Source organism: Physcomitrium patens, chromosome 17 (assembly GCF_059467195.1).
Source record: "Physcomitrium patens ecotype Gransden chromosome 17, ASM5946719v1, whole genome shotgun sequence".
NCBI classification, from domain to species: Eukaryota; Viridiplantae; Streptophyta; class Bryopsida; order Funariales; family Funariaceae; genus Physcomitrium; species Physcomitrium patens.
The window spans coordinates 15963194-15987589 of NC_143426.1; positions in this window are offsets into that span (position 1 = coordinate 15963194).

Sequence of the window (24396 nt, forward strand, 5' to 3'; positions counted from 1 at the left end):
TGATGCATAAATCAATGAATATCTGTATCAAAGAAAGAGTAACCAAATAAAAATAAAGAAGTATGTATATTAAAAAGAAACTATAATGGCTTATTACCAAAAGACAAAGAAATTTGAGACTCTTGAATTTAGACCAAAAGCAAGAAAGGAGTTGACAAGAGTGAAGATGGCTTTACTCTTATCTCTATATATACTATCTAAGTAAGGGATATGTGACAATGTTCTATAGGACCTCCAATATATGTTGATTTTGTACGACACATGCCTTGACTTACAAGGCAAGTTTTTCTACGTGTGGGCTACATTGTTAGCTTGGTCTTCAAGCTAATAACATGTGTAGCACATGGCCAACTTGTTGAGTATTTTTTTTACTCCAAATAATCAATTATAGGCATCTATAAAGTCAAAGAATTGTCTATACAGCTTTTAGAAAGCTACTATAGAAGATATTATAGAATTAACTTACTTTTATCTACTTCTATTTATTTTTACCTATTTATATAGATAATTACTAACTTACATGTATATGTCCATGTAATTATTCTTTTTTTAGATACCAGTTCTATGAAGAGAGGTCATCATAGGTTGAGAAAACCTATGATGCGATGAATTGTATTCTTCACATACTCAGATCTTCGTTCTCTTTGAAGATCATTGATAGGGCCTTTCAATCATCAATAGTATTCCATACCAAGGTGAGAAGATCACCCTGTTATTTGATCGTTGTTGAGGCCTTCATAACTTTGTTCAAATAAAATATTTAGAATACCATCAGAATCTATTCTTACCTCTATTAAATTTATCAAACATCGAAAGTCTCTTCCAAGGTCGTGATACCAAACGCATTGTATTTCGCCATCTATTTGAAGAAAAACATGTTGTTCTTGAGGATCTTTATCTCAATTGTATTGTCTTAAAGGTTGTAACAATCATAATATCTCATCTGACACGTTAGTAAATGAAGGCTCTTTATTCAAATCTACTGGTTTTTGATTCTCCATCTCATTAGCGTCACAACTACAAAGAAGCTACAAACAAGGATTGAAAGTAGAATATTATCTAGCCTAGATCTTGTTTATTTTATACTGTATCGAGGTAGAGAGAGTTTGCCTCAAGAAAATGTTGGGCTTCTAGCTGTCACTAATTATTCAATCAAGCTTGAAAATAAGGAAAGTCCTAATTTTATATATAATTTTCTCTTTTTGAGCAATTACACCAAATACACAAGCCTCAAGTAACCAACAACACCCAAAATATGATAAAATCCTCTAAAACCTTGTATATTCTTATGTGGAGATTTTTCCGAACTTCAACACCTCATATCTCCTAATCCGACCGTCCAAAATAACTTAAATTTTACATGAGGTACTGATGTATTCTTATTAATTTCTACAACAATTTTCAACTGAAAATTCATTGCAGATCTTGAGATATCTTGAAAACCCTAACAGTCACTTCAAACCCTTATTTTTATATATCTGCATGCAATTTTCTTCATATCTCAAAAAATCTAAGCTCAAATGCCAAGAAATTTATATATATAGCTTCTTAACACAAAATTTTACATTCTCCAAAAAAATTGAGCCAAAAATTCGTCCGAATACTCAAGTTATGGCTCCAACCATTACTACAAATCAAACCGCTTACTTACTGCCTTTGATTTCGAAAAGCTGCCTTCAATTCCTTATAACTTCTTCATATGAACTCTAAAAGCAATGATTCTTTCATGAAAGATGTAGGCTTTAAAATTTTTGTTCCAGACGCACCTTTGGATCTTCAAAATCTGTTGTAAAACTCCTCGTATCCTCAAAAGAGTAACAGTATGTCTCAAATTAACACCTTAACTTCAAACGGCTATAACTTCTTCACCCTAACTCCAAATCCTCTAATTTTTGTACACAAATTGTATCCCAAATCCTAAAATTTTCAATCCTAACTTGTTATTTCTGAATGTCTTCGAAAGACGAACCCTAATCCCTAATAAGGCCTTGCAGAGCCTTCTTGAAGCCCATTGGGCATGGCCTTCGACCAATAGGAATGAAGTTTTCCATTCCTTGCCTTCATCCAACCATGCCTTGCTTTCATCCCTCTCAATAAATCTTCTATTAGTTAAGATTTTCTTCTTTAGGCCTCAACCTTCTCTTAAGCTTTATACTAAATATTTAGATCCTATATATATATATATATATATATATTTTAATGTCAAAATTGAAACAAGTAAAGAAACAAAGTAAAGTTTCTTATACCAACTCTTTTTAATTTAATCTACTAGCCACTCTAACATACATCTAGATTTATTAACATATAATATATTTTAACTAATTTTTACATACTGTAAGCATTTACAGTACGACAACGGAAGGTTTTCATCTTGATTTTGATGAATGTCATTGATGAAAAGCCTCCACCACCTATGTTGCATTTGCAAGATTCTTTACTGGCTTCCATGTGCATTAACTAATATCATATCAATGCTAATAGATAAGATATTCTATTTTATTTTGACGTCGCTTTGAATATAGGAGTCCTAATACTTCAAACTCTTCATTATTGTCCACTTTTATAGGAAGAGATGGAACTTGTCTTCTTTTTGGTATGTCTACTATCTTATATGATTTAAGAAGAGATAAGTGAAATACCAGATAAATTTATATTAATTCCCATAGGTGTAAACAATATCTAAGTAGATTGATTTGTGTAGAAATAGGAAATGGTCCAAGCCTACAATAGTCCAACTTGTCACAAGTACAAGTAGTCTTGATATTGCGATGAAGTAACCATATCTTGTCACCCATGTGGAATAGTGGTTGTTCTTTTTGATAGACATATGCATTCATCTTTTATTGTTCTTTAGCTTCTTTTAACTATGCCTTCATTGTTGTATATAGCTTTGACAAATGATTTGCTAAATCTTCTAGTAAAAGATTATCAGCTTTTGAAAAGTCAAAAGTATCAAGTTGTAGATGATAACCATAATTGACAAAGAAAGGTGTTTATTTTGTAGAAGAATGTACCATGTTATTATAAACAAATTCTGCCAATGGCAAAAGAATTGTCTAATCATCTTATTGGTAGTTAATAATACATCTTAAATACTATTCCAAAACTTAATTAACACACTCCGTTTATCCATTAGTTTAAGGATAAAATACCAAAAATAGTTTTATATCTATTTTTAGAAACTTAAAAAGAGTTTGTCAAAATCTTAATACAAATTGAGTTCTCCTATTGAATATAATATCCTTGGATAATCCATGATAGTATAGGATGTTGTCAAGAAAGAATTTAGTTATTTTTTCACCTGTGATAAATTTTGTACATTGTACAAAATGTATCATTTTGGTAAAAAGTTCTATTATCACAAATATTGAGTCATAAGAACCTAAGATTAGAAGATCTGTGATGAAATCCATAGAAACAAAAGACCATGGTTATTTTGGAATAGGTAATGGTTGAAGAAGTCCGTAAGGTCGATGACGAAGAGTTTTTGATCTTGAACAAATGTTTCATAAGTGAACAAAGTCTTTCATACCTTTTCACATTTCTAGCCACCAAAAGCTTTTGATATAAGTACCAAAGTCTTGTTGTATCCAAAATCTCCTCCTGTTAAAAAGTTGTGATGTGCTTGAAGAATATGGAATTGAACTTCTTCTTTTGGAACATATAATTAACCTTCAAAAATAGAGTAGGTTATTTTTGAACTCAAATTTAGAAGCATCTTGGTACTTAAAAGAAAGATGCTTGATATTATAAACAAGAAGATTATAAGACATACTAGATTGGATTTATTTCATAAGGATTGAATCAACAATCAATTTTGATTTCATTACTCAAAGATGAAAATGCTCTAGCTTCAAGAGAATCATTCTTTGTTGATCAAAAGATGCATCTTCTTCTTTTGGTGCAAGATAAGAATGTCTAGAAAGGATGTTTGACAAACCTTATTATTTTTTGAGTCAATATAATCTTGAAATCAAATCTCTATAAAGACATGCTTCAACAAGCTTTGTAACGATTCAAAACATGTACTGATATGAAGTACTTAAGATTCTTGTGATCCATATATACGATAATTGGATTAGAAGCGCCTTCTAGATGATGACGCCATTCTTAAAATGAATCCATGATTGCAAAAAGTTCTTTGTCGTAGATTTCATAGTTAATCTCGGTTGTTGAATATTTTTTGAAAAAAACATTTATTAAGTAAAGTTTATTATCTATTTCCATTTGTTATAATATGGCATCCAAAGAAAATTTTGATGCATTTGTTTTCATAAAAAATACCTAAAAAAAAATTGATGTGATACAAGATTGATGTAAAAATAAAGGTTGATTTCAAAGTTTCAAAAGATGCTTCAGCTTCTTTGCTCCACTCAAGTTTGTCTTTACAAGTCAATTGTATAAGTAGAGCTGCAACTCAAAAGAAGTCTTTGATGAAGATTCCATAATAGTTAGCAAAGCCCAAAACATTTTCAACATCTCTTATTATTTTTAAAATCTTCCAATCCATAATCATTTGAAATTTTTTAGGATCCATTATAAGTCCATTATTTGAAATGATGTATCCTAAGAAATTGACTTGAATAATATAAAATACATACTTTTCTATCTTGGTATAGAGTCCCGCATCTCTTAATTTTTGTAACACATGACAAATATGAAGTTCATGTTCATCTATGTTTTTAGAATAGATTAAGATGTCATCTAGATAACAAACAAAAAAATCATCCAAAAATTCTCAAAAAATATCATTCATTAGATATTGAAAAGCTACCAGTGTATTTGTAAGTCCAAAAGGCATGATGTTGTATTCAAAATGTCCATACCTAGTTTAAAAACATAGTCTTTGATTCATCTCCTTCTTTAATATGTACTAGATTGTATGCTCTCCATAGATCTCTTTTTGTATAGATCTTAGCTTGATTTAGTTGATCAAGAAGTCCGGATTTCAAAGGTAGAGGATACCAATTCTTCATGGTGATCTTGTTGAATCCTTAATAATCAATACACATCTGCAATGATCCATCCTTGTTCTTCACAAATAAGATTAGAGCTCTTATTAGCGATTTGGAATCACGTATGAAATTCTTGGCTAAATTCTCTTCAATATATTTCTTGACTTTAGCCAATTCATTTTGTGATAAACTATAGATTGGTCCAAATAGCAGTTGTGCTTCTTCTTAAAGATCAATTGAGTAGTCATAGGGACAATGTTATAGAAGAGTATCTACATTCTTCTTTTCAAATATATCTTGAAATTCTTGATATTGACTTGGAATGCCACTTGGTGTCTTTACATCATTAGAAATAAGTGTGGCATAAATGACACAAGGTGATCTTTCTTTTGCAACATTCAAGAGAGTTCTTACACCTTCAAACATAGGTTCAATTGCACTAGACTTATGACTTTTTATTGGATTAATTTCACTCTTAATTATATTTTTAGAGAAGTCAAGGATATGAAAAATCCAATCTATGTAAGGATTATACCTTTTTAACCATGATAAATAAAAAATTATTGGATTAGAGAGAGATCTTATTATATTAAAGATTACGCAACTACTATGACCATTTATTGCTACATCTATAGGAAATGTTTTATAAATAACATCTCCAAAAGACAATGGATGATCATCTATGACTTCTACATGAATAAGTTTGGTTTTGTGTATTAATAGAATTTTATTACTTTTAACAAATTCTATGTTTAAGAAACAAGTTGAAGCTCTTGAATCTATGAAGGTAGAGGTTTTATAATTATTAGGTCCTAAATGTATATCTATCATAAAACAAGGAGATGGTTCTAAGGAGAAGATAGGATCTTCATTAAAAATTTTACAAGATTCTAGCAACATGGTATCGTAATACGTGAAGTCTTGCTTGAGAATGCTCTGGGGACCTGGCTATAGAACGTAGAATTGAAATTGCATCAACAAAATCTTAATTCTTAAAGAATACTTACAATGTTAAACAAACTTTAATCAAATTCAGAGAAAATTCAAAGGAGTTCCAAAGAAACAATAATAAATCTTAAAGAAATATTAGAATGTTTACAAAATATCAATTCAATCTTAATTTAATCCTAGTTGAAATCTTACTTCTTTCAAACTTTAGGCTACAAACCAATTAAATCTTAAATTCTAAATAAATTCAAATAAAATCTTTAATTCTAAATCAAATCTTGATTAAATCCTAATCAAATCCTAAATCCTAAATCAAATCCTAATCCTAAATCAAACCCTAAGCAAATCTTAAACCCTAAATCAAATCCTAACCAAATCCTAGTAATTTCTACAACAGAATTAAACCTCAATGACTAATGAGTGAACCGTTGATCTTAACTCAAATTTTTCATACTTCTAAAAGACTAAGTTGAAGAGCTTTGACCTAAAACTCTACTTTTTTGACTTTGTAAAGATCAAAATCACCCAAAACTAATGCTTATTGAAACCCTATTAAGTTTTTTTTCTTATTTCTTTCTTTGATTTGCAAAAGAGTCCTTTAGTTGCTGTAGGTACTCAGTTTTGTGCTTGAGGGTCTCATTTTGATCTAGATTGATAACTAGCCCTCCTTAGGTATCAGTATCTGGTTTTTTTAGGTAATTTTTGCTAGAATTTATTCTTAACTTCTTCTTAAAGATTTCCATATCATTTATTTTTCCAATCTATCTTATTTTGCCTTATTTTTGGTCCTACAAAGAAAGTAGAAGTTATTTTTTTTTAAAAGGCCTGCATTACTACTAAAAGTTTTACTACTTTTTTAGCTTTTATCCATATTTTTCTACTTTTTCTTTTAACTTGGCTCTTCTATAATAAGATATATATTATTATCTTTCATCATTTGGTCATGTTACAACATGACAATGGTCCTTATTATAGCTAGACAAATTCGTTTTCTGACCCATTATCTTCTTTGATAGATGTACTTGTCATTTTGTGGTTTCATCGCTTCTTTGGATTCTTACTTTAGATCTTTAATCTATTTAAGTAAGTTCTTACTTTAGATCATTAATATATTTAAGTTGATGCAAAGGTCTTATACTTTATGATTTATTTTTCTACAAAATAAACATAAGTTTTTATAATTGTGTTTGTATTTTTTTTTCTTTGGTGTCAATTATTTGAATTAGATTGCACCAATCTACATAAGTTTTCATTTTAATAAATAATCTTTTCATATTCCTTAAATATATTATTATTACTTAATTTATTTACTTCTAATTAAATCTTTATTTTTAATATCTTTCAAAGAAACAATTGTCCCATAAAATTTCTTTAATAATAAATTATTGTAATGATTTTCTTTTAGACATTGTCAGCAATGGATCTTTGATATGATTTTTAAAAAATAATTTAATAATTAATTAATGAGATTATTATTATTCTAATATACAAAAAAAATCATGAAATTTTATAAGCAAAAATAGGAATTAAATTTGACTCTTATTACAAAATTTAAAGTTTTTTTAGTACTTATTTCGATTTTATCTTTAAATTCTTCTAAAATAAAATAAAATTATAAAAATAAAAAAATTATTATTAAAGGTTCAAATAAAAAATTTAAAAATATAAATGTACCTATCAATCTTTCTTGTATAATATTGTCAGAATAAGTACATTTATATTTTTAAGTTTTTTATTTGAACCTTTATTGTAATATGTACTTATTTTAGAATAAAAAAGACTAAATAATAAAAAATGACTTTGACTAAAAATGATAATGATGTCAATTTTATAAGACATGTATCTTCATAATATATTAAAAAGATCATACATTGATATATTATTAAAAATTAAAAAATTAAGAAATTAAAAACTAAGCATAGAGAAGATAGATACAAGATAAAATATAACTAAAAAAACTATTGAATAAAGAAATTGGAAAGTCCTAGATCAAAACTAAAATACAAGAAAATCAATAATAAGATTGAAAAGAATTTCTCTCGTCTCTCTATATATATTAGCTATCAAGATCTTACGGAAGCTTTTTAAATATCACTTAGCTTGTGGCCTAAGTAACAAGTTGTAGGTTTCTTTTAATACATTTCTTGAAAAATATATAATCTATATAATTAGTTTCAATAATAATTCGATAAATTATATAAAAATCTAAGATTTAACTTATACCTAAAAAAAAATTTATAATTTTTTTAAAGAAGATATAACCAATCTAATATATTTTATCTACTTTTATCTAATTTTATACATCTAACTAACATAAACACCAATTATAATCAAAGACATCTGTATCAACTAAAGCACCAAGAGTTATTTTCTCTAAATATATTAAAATTATAAGACTCATGTTTCTAATATTTATTAACTTACTTAATCAGATTTTAATCTCTTTTTTTAACATAAGTATATAAAATTAAATTTTTTAAAATTATATTCATTGAGTCTATTTTTTAATTATAATTATTTGTGGAATATTTTAATTTTATAATAGATAATTTAAATAGATATTCCTAAAAAAATATTGACTTGTATATATAAAGCATATTTTTTATTTTAATATTAATAAAAAATCGAATTTTATAATAATTTTTATAATATATATTATTTGTTAATAATTATATATATATAATAATAGAAATTCATACCGTTGGCCAAAAATTTGATGTAGAAATTTAATTTGTTATTATTAAGTCAAAAATGACCACTTTTAAAGAAATATTGACTAAAATAAAAATAAAATAAAAGAATAAAAAACATATGCATAATAATATAATCATTTATATTTATTTACTATAATTATAAAATATATTTTTTATTTATTATAAAAATAAAATAACTAAATTAAAAGAACTTTTGGATAAATTACATTTATAGTGGTATTTTTTATCTTTATTATTTTTAGGATCTTGATCATATCTAAAGAAGTGTATTATGAAAAGGCATCATAGAACTATTTTTGTAAAAATATTGATATTCTAAGATGTGTTTCTATATTCTTAACAATTGTCTTTGAGATTTATTAAAAGTCATTCCAAATCCTATCTTTATTAAAAATTACCTTTGCTACAATTTGAATAGAATCTCTTTAGATGATAGACATAATGTGATCCTCGAAAGACAAGCCAATTATTCCTTATAGTCTCTAAATAAAAGTCTTGTATTTATAATTTGATGAATGAATTGTGTAATGATTAGGCATAATCTATTGCTAAGTTCTTGATGCAGAGCAATGTTTTGTAATAATATAATAAGACATCCAATCTTTAGCTCCAAGCAAAATAGTAGTAATCCAAATGGACTTAAACTATTTAAATACTTGATAGGATAATAATTACCATTATTGGTACCATCTTCTATAATTTCAATATTTTCATTAAAATAAATAGGTAAAATTTCAAAAAATCTCTCCATTGCATGCTTGTTTAGAATATAAACATCATAATTTTGTGCAGTTGTAATTAACCTATTGGTGAAATATTTACCTCCAAATGTTCCATCTTCATCCAATCTTGAATAGATAGCTTGAATCAAATCATTTGATAGAACCTACTTTTATATGTTTTCAAAGAATCACTATACTTTTCAATGGATCTATAATTTTTGATCTTTTTTTAATCTACAAATGGAAAAAATTCTTATAAAAATTATACAAAATATTATTTCATAAAATAATTCTTAAAAAAATAAGCTTGTATAATACATATTTTTAATAGTTTTTAGTAAATAATTGATTTTTAAAAAAATACCTTCTAGAAGCATATTTTTGGTCAACTTGTACTATTTAATATTAGACCAAATTTTTGATCATTGCAAAGAAGCATCAACAATCTCTTTTCTTGAGTCCTTAACAATAAGAAGAAGAATTTGGCGAAAATCTTCATTGAAGACTATAGTAATTCTATCATATACCTTATTAGTACTATTTATATTTTAGAGAATTCTATCAACTACCTCAGCAGAATAGCAATGCTGCATTGGTATGTCATTTCAAGTAATAACTATCTTTTTTAGCATATTTTCATATAGTACATTCTTTGCAATATTACAAAATAAATCTTCATCGAGATAGAATAGAATTTTAAATATAGAATATACAGTCCTTCCACCATTTAAAAGTTGTGCTATAATTCTAGAAGAAGTAATACGCAAAATAATTTTTCCATCACTTCAAAACTTTATTGCTATTGTGTTGTATAAATATGTTTTTTTACTTTTTTTTCATCCTTCCAAAAAATACACATTTTCAAGATTATTAACTATTGAAACAAAGATATGCAAATATATAATATATTATTCATCATTCAACTTTGGCACATGTTCTTCTACTATTTGTTTCAATTTTTCTTGATCTTATGCCATACACTCTATAAACATTTGATTTGTAGCAATTTCATTCTATTTTCTTTCCTAAAACTGCATCAATGGAAAATCTACTAGTATTTTGCTCAATTCTTAAAGAATTTTATAAAAAAAAAAAAAAAAAAAAAAAAAATAGTTTATAAATTATTATCTTTCTTTATGTTGGCCACTTGATTCTATAATTTTGAATCAATTAGTAACCTACATCATCACAAAAACTTTCTTTAAACTTGTCCTATAATTTTTTTGGATGTGCAAGTAAACCTTGAGGAAGAATAATATCAAACAATACTCATAACTGCTTTTGTATTTTCATTATAGAAGCTTCTTTTAAGCATTGATTCTACTCTTTGTTATCCTCATATAATCTCATTTCTAAGTATGTACTTTTAAGGGTTGATTGCAATATTTCATTTATAGTATACAAATCTTCAAATAAAGAAGAAGAAGCCAAAGATAGAATCTTTTTCTTGCATTAGGATCATCAAAATATAATCTTCAAATTGCAAATCTATGTTGTCTTATTATCTATTTTTTTGAGGTCTTATTTCACACAAAATGTTGTAAAAAATCTTGATACTTGTATACTAATAAAAAAATCAATGACAATAAACCATCAATGACAACAAATATTATTTAGGGATCTTAGATTTTAAAAATTTGAAATGAAAAAAAAAAAAAAAAAAAAAAAAAAAAAACTTATCTATTAGTAGCCTTTATATATATATATATATATATATATATATTAGTAAAAAAGAAATAAATTAGAAGCTAAATTAAAGGAGTAGGGAAAGAAAAACAGAGTAGAGGAAGAGGAATAAAAAAAAGGGAAGTACAAAGAAGAAAGAAAAGAAGGAAAAAATAAATAAATAAAAAAGGCCGAAGGAAAACAGAGTAAAGGAAAGAAAAGGAGTTTTTATCGGCCGGATGGATGCCGGCCGGGGTTTTTGGAGGGGGCCGCTGGGGACCGGGGCGGCATGTTGCGGCTTGTTTTGGATGATCAACGTGAAGCTCTTGTTCAGTGCGATGGTTATTGCGGCATTTTGTTACTGGTTTTTGTGTTGTTCGTTGCCGTTCCGTCGAGAATCGAGGGCTCCTTTTGCATTGACTGCGGTGTCATCGACGGAGGTCGGCGTTCCTGTTGTTGTTCAAGTGGAGGCAGTGGCGTACTCTCCCTGGTGCGCGAAAGTGGCATGGATGTCGGCTAGAGTTGTTGTTGTTTTTTTTATTATTATTTTTTCAAGTTGTTGGTGCCGTTGCCATGGCGTTGTTGGTGTGCAAAACGCGGTGTGCTGGGGTGCATCGTATTGCAGCCACAACCTTCGTACTGGGTCCTGGCTGCAAGGTTCTAGTTCTTTTTAAATCGCTTATTGCCATGCAAGTAGCAGATTGGTCGACGGCAATTCTTGTTCAGTTATTCCAATCTGTGTAGAGGAGTTGTGTGGCGGCTTCGATGTTGGATCGACGTGTTTTTCCTCGAGCTAGTGCATGGTACTGCGGCAGTCAATTATTCCAGGGATCAACGCATACGAAGGTAGCTGAAAAAGACAGACTATTCAGTGTTAAGAGAGCCAGAGTATTGATACTCCACCGAGTTTCAAGTAATGATCCGAGTTTGAGTTTTTGAATAGTATAGAGATAGAAGAATAGATCAGCAAAATCAAATGGCGTCACACTGTTAATTGTCCTAGTTCCTACTGTCCACAACCGACAAAACAATCAACTCGTGGAAGAAGTGCAATATCCATCGACTTGGCAGATGATCTGAATAGTTTTGAGCCTCTCCCGAATCTCTCCTCTTCAGCATCGGCTCCGACCTCGGTTTTCTTCTGGAAAATTCCAGCTCTGCGTCTTCTTTTGGTCTCCATCAATGAGACAACGTTGGTAATTTAAGCACCTCAGAATGAACCCTCAGATTAGATTGTTGTAGAGCATGAGAATCCCCGGTCGTGCGAACTCGGGCTCAAGGAAGTTAGTAGGTAGTAGTGTAGAGAATTGTGGAAGCTCTACGAGGTAATGATCTTTGCATTCTGAATTCATTAGTCTGGAATCTACAGGGCATAAATTATAAGGTCTCGTTGTATTGTTGGGCATTGGATTTTGTCATCTTCCGGCTGGATGACCAAAGAAGAAGATGGAACGATGCATTGTAGCCGCTGCTGCTAGTAGTATCAACTTGGACTTGGCACGCAGGTGTTGGCTTGGAGGCAAAGTTGAACTGCATTGTGAGAAGAGGAGTCCTTGCTCCGTAGACTGCAATCAAGGGTCCACGTGGCCTCGACGTTCATCCTTCTCCTGAGTGACTCACAAGGTGAAGAATTTCCATAGGATGATGTTAGACGGAGAAAGTTAGAATTGGATGAATAAGTCACTATATGAATAATTTAAATTGGATGAAGTATGTGGATGAAATTTTATTTGAGAATGAATAGTTATTCAATGATGAAATATTGTTGATGGATGAATTTTAATTTTAATTTAAAATAAAAACCAAAAACCAAAAAATAAAATAAATAACAATAATAATAACTAAAACAATAGTAGTAATAATTTTTTAATTGCATAGAAATATTGGAGTGACTTATTATTATAAGGATGAATTGATAGTAGAGACTTTGCTTAATTACTTGGTAATTTAAGGAGTTCTAAGAATGAATTAATTTGAATTAAACAAGAGCTATAAATCCTAAAAGTTACATAGTTAATTCACTTGTTGTGAACTAGAATAAACTTCCAACTAGGAGAGGTTTATTTTAGTTCACTATTTACATATATCAAAAAATACCATCAAAGTTGTTTTTTGTTGTTCTCTATGGGCTAAGATTTTTGTTACATCATCATTTGGATCAAAAATTACTTGATGCATTTTAGGAAGATACAATATCAATCAAACCGCATTTTGAACTTCTTCATGTATTTTCATTCCAAACAAATGCCATGCTACCAATATATCATACATCAATATATTGTTTGATTTTATCTTCTTTATTTCCAATTTGCATTATTGTACAATCATGTCCTTTATAGATATACATGTAAATATATTTAAGAGTAAGAACTTAAGCAAAAAACTCAATTTTGATATAACAATTATATTTTTTGATAAGAATAGAATTTTATGGAACATCATCTTAATTTCTATAATATTATTGTCAACATTGAAAGTTCTTCCATCATTCTTTTTATGATATTGGGAATAGCCATTAACATCCATTAATATTACTTCTTGATATTCTTTTGGATATTTCTTTTGACATATTCTATCCTTTATGTATAGAGCTTGCATATTTTAAGATTTATATGGACCATAAATTATATAAGTGCTAATTGTCTCAAATAAAAATAGATTTTTTTTATATAGAAAACTTTGTAATTCTATTAATATTAAGTAAATGTCTTATTTTGATTTATTATTTAAAAAATAATAAGAAGTATATATATAGAAGATCTTCTTTTTAAAACTCAATACTATGTATTCTTGTAAGTGAATATCCTAAAATGTGATGTTTACAAACATCTTCAATCAATGCTTAATGCTTAAATTCAAATACTCTTGCTATTAAGTTAGAACAATCTTTGAGCCTTTGTTCTAAAAGAAGTGCACTTAAAATCTTTGGTCACCATAGATTTGTAATCATTGTATCAAATATATCTAAATATTGAAAGTATTAAATAATAGCCATAGAATCTTGAAAAATCTCAAATAGATTTTCTGTACTTCTAATATGAGATGATGAAAGAATTATCCTTTGCCCTAAATTTTGTATGTCAACTTATTAGTTTTGTACATCTCCAAAAATATTTGTCAATCCTTAATGTACATTTGCACTTAATATATTTTAATCCATATTAAAGTATTTCAATTGATTCTGCTTTGTTGCTATTCAAGCGTCTATAATAAATTCTTGTAGCAACTTTCCACCTTATAAGATAATTGAATACTTATTAAATTATGAAAAGAATCAATATGAATAAATTCTATTTAAATAATATGTGCAATCCATATATTTTTATTTCCATCTTTATTGATAATTATATCTTTATGTCTTATTTGATCATGCCATCCAAGTTTTTCACACAGAAAAAAAATAACATTATGGAGTAGCAAATATGCATGATGTCATTTACGAATTTGTTGCAATGTACGTCTTCTTCATTATACAATTATATTTTTCATTCTTTTGGCTTTTATTCCATTGTCTAGCATAAAAATTACAATATCATTAAAAATTGGAAGATTATAACATCTTTTGTTGGCATCTTTATAAAATAAAGATATACATGTATATCATTACTTTTCTTTTATTTATTTATTTTTTTACTTTAGATAGTATTTCATGACAAAAAGAAAATAAATACATGATGTTCTTTCAAATATTCTTAAAAATTCTATATTATTTGAATTGACAAATTATTAAAATAAATAAATAACAATAAAAAATAGAATAAGTTATCTTATAGATGATATTATCTTAGGTAAATTACTAATATTCAAAGAATTGATTCTTAGTACATGGAAAGAACATCTTATGGATATAGAATGAGATCAAGGACCAAGAGTTGAGGTCAAGAGAATAAAGTATCAACTAAAGAATATTCAAAGATTAGATAAGCGTAATTAGTATTTGGTACCGAATATCCTCCTAGTTAGTGATATGCCAAAGGATCCTAGGACCATAGGATACCTTCATGGTAAGTTAGATGCTAAAAGATCCTAGGACTATGTGTGTAAATGTCAAAGAGTGGAAGTTTTCTTTTAAAGTAGCAACCACCACCTATAAGTAATGGATGTTGGAAGTAAGAGATATCTTATTCCATACTCTCTTTGTGTGCAACCTTGTTGATGTCATGTGTTGTACCTCAATTTTTTTTTCTTTAATATAAATTATCATTATGTGCCATTTTTGTTTTATGTGCAATATTATGATCATAAATATAAAGTTATATATTACTTACTTCTGTACCTTATTTTAGTAAAAAAATTCTCTTTTGATGGCAAAACTCTGTAAGTATGCAAAAGCTATATAGACGAGATCCTTGCAAGATAGTATTATTGAGTTTTACACAAAGAGATGTAAATGCATGTGCTACATTATATTATTAGATAGTCTTTTGAAACTCCTTATTTTTTTCATCTTGTCCATCAAGTAGTTGTCTAATTAACAATTGAGAATTTTGAAGAAGCACAACCTCAATCTTTCCATGAAAATAACGTATACCAAATTGTAGATTTAATATTGTTGATAGCATGGTTTGCTCATCCATCCAATAGAGTACCTTGCAATGTATGCATTGAATGTCCATATTTTCAACATTATGACAATCTTCTAATATTCCTCTTTCATTATGATGTTTATGAAAGAATTGCACTACTTGTTTACTAATTTCCATAATTATATCCACTCCCTGAGCTCTCTACTAATTTTTTTGATATTATTGGACAAGTGCTCTATGATAAATTATTTCATCTTTTCTTTGTATTCTCTCACATTTTCTAAATTATTGTTGAGAAATTGCTATATAAATAATTTTAATTATTTTTAAAGATAGATTGCTAACACTAGAAATTCAACAACACAAATGGAGTGAACTTGTTACAAAACAATAAACAAAATAAAGTTGTAAGTGTCAAAACTATAGCTTAATAAAATTCCAATAAAATCACATTGTTCAAGTATTTAAGCAAGATTATATAGTACTTATAAAATAAAAAAGAATCATATATATTAATTAATCAAATTATATTACAATAGTACTTTAACACTATATTATAACAATATAAAAATAAAGATCTTACATTTATGTACTACTATTAATCATGTTTAAATATCTTTTTCAAAGACTTGCTACAACAAAAAGCTCAAGTTTTTCAAAAAAATACATTTTGCAAACCAAAATGAATAAGTAAACTAAAAAATATTTATTGATATATGTATATATTTATGCATATGAAGTTGAACATAGAATATTTCACATAAAAGCTAGAAACGAAATTCTTACAATTAGGTTTTTTTACAATAATTGTTGCTGTAGTTGAAAATAATTTTAAAATTCCAATAATACCACATTGCTTAAGAATATTGGTGAAAATTCCAAGGTGCTTTTTTATTACTAAAGCCTCATATTGAAGTAGGAAAATCAGAGCAGATTAGATTGCATGAATTCCACATCACATGGAACTTCATAAGTTCAACATGGATTTATTGTGTCTAACAAGGGCTCAATAATTTCTTGAATAAATTTCAAAAAAAATAGAAATACTCAAGTTTAATATTCAATAATATTTTAAAATATCAATATTTAACAATATTTTAAAAATTCAACAATAATATTCAGAAATATTCAATAGTATTCAAAAAATTCAGAAATTTTCAAGAAATATTTGGAAAGCATATTCAGAAATAATTTCTTTAAGAATATTCAAAAAATTCTTGAAGACGCCAGCTCGTGAATAAACACACCTAGAGATTTAATTGTGGAGCGTTACTCTTAGGGGAATCAACGACCTGATAAATATTGTCTGACAACACGTCTGCATTGGCACATGATAACCTGCTACTTTTCGGCAGTAACTAAGCTTTCACAACGAAGCAAAACACAATTGCTAATAAAATTTTACACCTGCAAATCAAAACACTTGTTTGGAGCTTCAAAAGCCTAAAAAACGTTTTTGCAAATCGTCTGTGGTGGTATCTCAAATCCAAAAGAAAATCGCAAAACCACTGAGATTTGAAATTTGAAATGCTGTTGAATGAGTTGCACAACCTCGAGCTCATCCACATCGATGCTCCTTTGTCTCCTGCCCCGATGATCTCAAGACTTGGTTTCCTTGCATTACAATTTTCTTAAAATGTTTGAGGAAGGAGAAGAGTCCTAATTGAGGTTATCTGGGGAGTTGGTGAAACACGTTTGCAAACTCTGGAGGAATAGAAGAGGTGCACTGAGGACATTATTTTCAAAGAGGGTTACAACTACAATGAAAATGAGCAGCTCGTGAGTAAGTAGAAGCAAGAGAACATTCGGAAGGACCTTTAAGTGGAGTTGTATGTAGAGCATATTTCTGGTGTTTAAAAGAAAACAAAACCAATGGTTTCAAAATAGCCTCCAATTTTGTAATGCGTGAGGCTTTTAACACTGACCTGCTACTTTTTGGCACTAACTGAGCTTCCACAACAAAGCAAAACACAGCTGCTAGTAAAATTTCATACTTGCAAATCAAAATACTCAAAAAAATCAAACTGGGTGTGCAAAACCCCACCAGAAGATGGCCAATTTCAGAAACACATCATAGAAGTCCAACCCTGCAGTGCATTAAGCCTGTGCTTATGCAAAATCTAAAGAATCACAGTGCAGAACTTCCCAAAACTGGTGGAATTTGCAATGCAAATTGCAATAGCACACTAATCACACCCCATTCCTGTAAACAATGACCACAAACCTTTACCCCTTACAGAACACTCCCTCCAAAACAACAACCATTCTAGCAAGCAATCCCACCAGTACCCACACCTCACCCCACTGCACACTCTGTCATTCCCACTCAAATCAAGCCAAGGCAACAACGCTCCACCTCTACACCCACATCTAAATTCCCTTTTTTCCTCCAAAAATCCAAATGCAACAAAGAGAGTCATCCCAGCTTATTCCTCCATTGTCAGCACTGCAACCTAACAAACCTTGCTCTTCAATTAAAAGCATTGCAGGTATCAGCACCCTCAAATTGCTCCCTGGAATTAAAGCTCCCTTGCTGTCTACAATGCTCACATACTGCTACTCATATTTAAACTAAGACACAAAATGTGCTTGTTGCATGCATGAGTCTTTGTTTTCATCAAAAAACAAAGCTACATGCATGCAGCAAACACATTCTTTAACCAAGCAAAATCAATTGTGCAAATAGTGTGCAAGTTGATTATGTAAGTTGTATACACATCATCTTTCCACCATGCAGCAATTCAAAAATGCCAAGTGATCTTGGCAAGAACATGAACTTTGATTGATAAAAAGTTCTATTAACTCTTTATTTTTGTTATATACTTTTGGCAAAAACAACAAATGCATGCAGTTAATCACAAGAGGTCTTTGTCTCCCCTAAGCTGCCTTATATAATAGATATAATTATTTCAATTCTAACTTATAATCAATAGTGTGATTCTTTTCACATTTAAGTGTGACATTTCAACCAACTTAGTAAAGTTAATATTCATATTAAAATAGATTTGCAAAATTCTTGCAATCTAATATGTATTATAAAAAAAGATGAATAATAGATTAAGTTTAAAACAAAATATTTTTGTTTTAGATATAATATTTTGCATTTTAGAGCCAAAATATTTTAGCCTTTTTTTAACATTTGTTGAATGATATATTTTGTCAATTTCTAAATATTTGTATTATATATTATTTTCAAAATATTCTTCTTTTTCCAAGAATATATAAGAATAAAAATAGCATATTTTTCTTATATTGCTAAAATTCATATATGAAAAACTATAACTCTACAAAGAATTGTTTTTAATATAATTCAAGTGAAATTTTAGAATCTACCATCTAAAAATGAATCTATAAGTATATTCTAAAAACATATAAAATATTATAGATTACACAACTTTATTAAAAATATTTTTTAGTTTTTTTAATTTATAAACTATTATTGAATATTCATTAAGAAGTTTTCTTAAATTTCTATAATTATAATGAGATAAATTTTCAAAATAATATAAAAATAGAAAAATAGAAAATTGGGGTTGATAAAAAAAATCTCAATGTTTATTTTGTATAATCTATATATTTTGGAGTTTATTTAAATAAACATAGAAGCATCAAAAAAATTGTAAAGTAAATTTATGTTATAAATTAATGCATGTAATAGAATAATTAATATATTTCTTTATTTTATATTATTTTAAATTATAAAACTTAAATTGATTATAAAATTTACAAAAGAATACTTCTTTATTGTAAATTTATTTTTAAAATATCATTATTAAATTTGAAAAACTTCTAAGCTATTTAGAATTTATACTAATCATAAGAATCTCAAGTATCACATATTAGCATGTATCTCAAATCTTTGTTAAATTTGTTAAAGCATGCATTTAGTATCATCTGTAATTAATATGATTTTTCTTATAACTCTCTTTGCAGATTTGTTTAAGTAGAAACCAGACAACCAATTAGTTTATTTCAGTTATTTTTAATTATAAAATTGCTACGTGAGCCACTTAAATTGTTTTGAGTAAAAAATATTGTAACTTGTTTAAACCTAGTTCAAGGCTTGAATTTATTTTTTGTGCAATATATATTAATGTATTTGGTAATTGTAATAAATACTCGATTGTTTTGAATTTTTGCATTAAAATTTTAAAAAACAATTTATATCCTTTTAATTTAAATTTAACTTATTAATTAAACTAATTTGATAAAAAAATTATGTACAATGATACATAAAATTTAATATTTATTTTTTATTGCCAAATATATACCTATAATAAATTTTCAAAATAAAAAAATGAAATGACACAATTAAATATTTATTAAGTGATTAAAATTTTAACATACTTGATATATAATAATTCTATTTTTAATTTTTTGTTAACATATTTTTAATCAAATGTTTAACAAATCAACTACATAAATTATGTTTTAAAATTTCTGAATTACATAAAATAATATTTTAATAATTCAATATTAAATTAAAATATATATATATATATATATATATATCATTTTAAAATACTTTATCATGATATAAAAATATTTTCTCAAATTCGATTTTCTAAATTTACTTTATCAAATTTTATTAACTTATCATTGGTAATGCATAGAAATGGAAATATGAAATTGATACATATTATAATTTCATAAATATGAATTTATTTATTATAATTAATTTTTACTAATAAAAATTTATTGATTGATTATATATATATTAATTTTTTTTTGAAATTATTTGAACTAAATACTCAACAAAAAATATTTTTAAACACTTACATTGATGTATAACTTATATATTTAACTTAAAATGAACTTAATAATATAATCAATTCTAATAAGTATTTATTTTTTCATTAATATTTTGAAAAAATAATTTTTATATCATATGCATAATTCTACATTATCTTTGCATTTCTATTAATAGCATATGATTTATAAAAATATAAGTGCAATCAAGTGCAAAAAAGTGATCTAAGCATATACATTTTTTGTGCAGTTAATAACATACACATATAGAGGAATGTTAAATAGACCCATGCTTTTATTAAACAAAACCACCTTTGATGAAGAATATGGTAATTATGATGAATGTGTTTGGTTTTTATTGGTTGCAGATCCAATAGTGGAGAAATGAATCTAGAAGTCATTTTTCTTTTCTTTACATTTTCATGATTGTTTGGACAGATGGGTCAATTTAGTAAAAACTTGGGTCTATTTAACATTCCCCTGTATGTATGTAAGTATCTATCACTATCCATGTGTCTACATATAGATAGATAGATATTATCATAAATAACAATGATAATTATAATGAATGTATGTGTCATGTTACTGACCCCAGTGGCACTTGTCTGTGCAATGGTTACTGCCATTGTAAGAACCTTATTATGCAACACAGAATGAAACAAGATTGTAGTCTGCATGTGCAATCAGGAAAAGATCAACAAGGGTTCCAGGTTGGTTAGCATTTTAGGTTCCATCAAATCCACACCATTGCTAGGTGCAGAAAATCGCAATCTGGTTGCTGCCATCATGCAATTGTGCATTGTTTGCTAGAAACCACAGAAATTGTAGACTGCATGTGTTTGTCTTACTGGGGGATGAAATGCATTTCTTTTATGTTGTAGAATTAGTTGTGATTGATGCTGATGATTTTGGACCTCAGTCTACCAGATTCAAAGTAGAGAAAGTCAAACAAATTCACAATCCTCATTCTATTCTCTTCTGCTCACCTTCTTTGCATATATAGACTGTTAAGATTGTATTAACCTTCAAACTGTCCAAACTGCATTTTATTACATAGACATTGAAGTCTTGTAGTACAGCTTGTATTTCTGAGTTTAATTTTTAAAATTCTTATTCAATAGTATAATTTGAAAATGAGAATCTGAAAAAGTAATAAAGTAAAAAAAGTTGTAAGTTAAAATTCTTGATTATGATCTCAAACTTTATTTAATAAAATATAATGAATTTACTGTTGATCTATTGTAATGATCAATGCACCTTTTCACTGACTGGATTACAAAATTTATCTGTAGTTAATGTCACTCTATTGCAAAATCAAATTGCAATTTTACTTTTCATTATATTTCCAGATACTTTCAAATTTGAATTCATCTCTCTCTCTCTCTCTCTCTCTCTCTCTATATATATATATATATATATATATACGTGTATACATTTCGAAGATACCAATCATGTAATTGTTAAGCATACTAAAAGTTTAATATGTCTTTTCAATATACCTTTCTTCTAATTGTTATTTCGTAATGTTTTTAAAAATCAAAGGTGATTACATACATATATATAAAAAAAATCAAACTACATAAAGGTAGTTTTATTGAGGAAAAAAACACCCATGTTTTAAAATTCAAAAAAAATGAACGTAAAATCAAAGTTGAAAGCATGAAAACCATTCTCAGAAACAAGTGCACAGTTGAACAAATTTCAGAATCTGTGTGGGTGGTTTTGATGTATATATTAAAGATCTAAATATAAATATAAACATATGTGTATGCAAAGAAACAAATATCTAAACTTAACATATAAAATATAAATTGATAAGCGAAATGATAATACTCTATGATTAAAATTAAAAACTTAATATGATTGCAATATTGTAAAGAATTCTTCATGTTGCTATAATGGAATAATTATTTATTAAAAAAATGAATTGATATGTGATTGTTGATTCAATGTATGATTGACTTAAAATTTAAGATGAGACCACACTACTTTTTAATAAGTTTTTTTTGGCTTTAAAAAAGAATTCATAATTGCTGATTCACAACTGGAAGTTCTGAAAGGTTCACAGTGTGTGTATCTATACAAATGTATATTTAGTGTTACATCACACAACTTCCAAGACTGATTTTTTGACAATATTACAATCTTTCAATAATACGCTATTTGAAATCACATTTTTTTCTTCTTTCAACATACGTGAACTAGACCAACAATTATTTATTATTATGTGCATTCCGAACATTTAAAAATAAAATATGACTTTTTTACAAGGAATAATGCAAACTATAATTTGGAAAACTCAGTGATGATACATTGATCCATTCATGTATTGAGACATGCAAAGAATATCATTGAATTTTGCATGCAAATTTTAATTTTAAGAAACTATTTGCATTCTATTGATTTTTTACATTTGAAATGAACAATTTTGTTTTGTATTCTAAATTATATTCTAGAAAAATATATATATATATATATATATATATGTATGATACGCTTTTTAACCAAATGGTTGTAAATGTGTACATGTATATGTATAAGCATTGCAGCCCCTTGCTTTGCTTTTGGAGTAATATACTAAAGCAATGGACTTAATACATTCAAGAGAATCTAACTCACAAATTGGGAGAAATGACTCAAAATCTGCTCAGGTATTGAATGTCTTTCTTTTTCAACCTCAATGTAAATCTTCTAGTTTAAATATCTCCTTCTTGAACCATAAATTTATATGAATATAAGAGATCTTAGTAATCTATCAATATACAAAAGAAAATTTTCAATCTAGTTTGTATTTTGCTTGAAATCTAGAAAGTCCTCATTAACCTTCAAAACCCAATTTTTGAGACCTTAACTCATTTGAACCTCAATTATTTTTGATTTGATTGTCCAATTAAGCTCAAATTCACAACATATATTTAACACAACTATGTTTATAAATTCAAAAAATTTCACTTATAAATTTGCTAAAAACCTCAAATAATTTACCAAAGTATGATCCCTTTTTATTCAACTTGAAATAGGGTCATCTAAAACAATCCAAACTTTGCAAAGCTCTCACAAAGTCAATATACATTCAAATCCCTCAAAACTAATAATCATAGAAATCTTATTAAGTTTTCTTTCAAAATCTACAATTCAATCAATAAAAATGAGCTCTTTTTACAAAAGACAACATTAGCAATTATTAGTTTTATTACCTCCTTAACTATTATCTATGATTCTAAGATAATTTGCTATTATTTTTTTAAATGAGCTCTTGTATAATATAATACTTTTTTCTCTCTTTTATCTAATAGATGTGTTACAATACAACAATGTTATCTATTTTACATTCTTTACAATCTAGTTGACTTTAAAAAAAACTTTGATCCATTTGTATTGTTTAAGATAGAGTATTAGAGACCATGTCAAGAATTCACATACACAATATAATGAGAAAACAAATTGAGAAGAAAGTTGAAAAAATAAAATCAAAGAAGAAAACTCTCAAATCTACAAAAGTAGGATTCCACACACAACAACTTCAATCCTAGAGAAGAAAAACTTAATACAACAAAAGTCAAATATTCAATTTATTGTGTTGGCTTTGTCCCTGCAAATCCCTGCAAATCCCTGCAAGGAGTGTTGTACCTTTATCCTGCCAATTGATTGGTCGGTGGAGCCACTATAGGAGGGGGTTGCCACCCCTTTAACCCCTTGTATTTGTTGCAAGTATGAATTAGGCTCTACACAATAACAAACCAAATCTAATAATATAAAACTTAGGGCTTGAAGTTGTTTGTATAATATAGATCCACTTTAGTGCAATAAAAAAATCAGTTGAGGTGAATAATAAAAGCAAACTTGTTCCAATGAATAAAGTATAACTTTCCTTTTGGACACAAGAAATTATTCAGTTCTCATGAGAATTGTTGCACCCGCTTGAGGGTGACAGTGTGAATGAGACACAATGACTTCCAGCGCAAAGCTTGTATGCTGACTTGGTAGTGGTTGGCTTGTGCCAACTTAAGTTGTTCAATGGTTAGTTGAGTTTAATTGAGTTTCATTGCTATTCTCCAATTTTGCCAAAAAAAGGGCCTACAAAAGATCAACACAACTAGGATCAACCAAAATCAAG